General features: G+C 34.9%; 1 protein-coding gene across 6 annotated transcripts in view; it reads left to right on the top strand.

Moving 5' to 3' along the window:
* The window catches only part of CAMK1D (calcium/calmodulin dependent protein kinase ID), a 449,867-nt gene that overhangs the window by 218,629 nt on the left and 231,020 nt on the right, over positions 1 to 218 (top strand). The window lies entirely within an intron of this gene.

Raw genomic sequence — 218 nt, 5'->3', positions numbered from 1 at the left:
ATTTCCTCTTTGATTTCTTCAGTGATCTCTTGGTTATTTAGTAACGTACTGTTTACCCTCCATGTGTTTGTGTTTTTTACGGTTTTTCCCCTGTAATTCATTTCTAATCTCATAGCATTGTGGTCAGAAAAGATGCTTGATATGATTTCAATTTTCTTAAATTTACTGAGGCTTGATTTGTGATCCAAGATGTGATGTATCCTGGAGAATGTTCCCTG

Source organism: Physeter macrocephalus, chromosome 11 (genome assembly GCF_002837175.3).
Source record: "Physeter macrocephalus isolate SW-GA chromosome 11, ASM283717v5, whole genome shotgun sequence".
Lineage (NCBI taxonomy): Eukaryota > Metazoa > Chordata > Mammalia > Artiodactyla > Physeteridae > Physeter > Physeter macrocephalus.
Note: the sequence above shows the minus strand (reverse complement) of the source record. Positions and strands in the feature narration are given on the sequence as shown.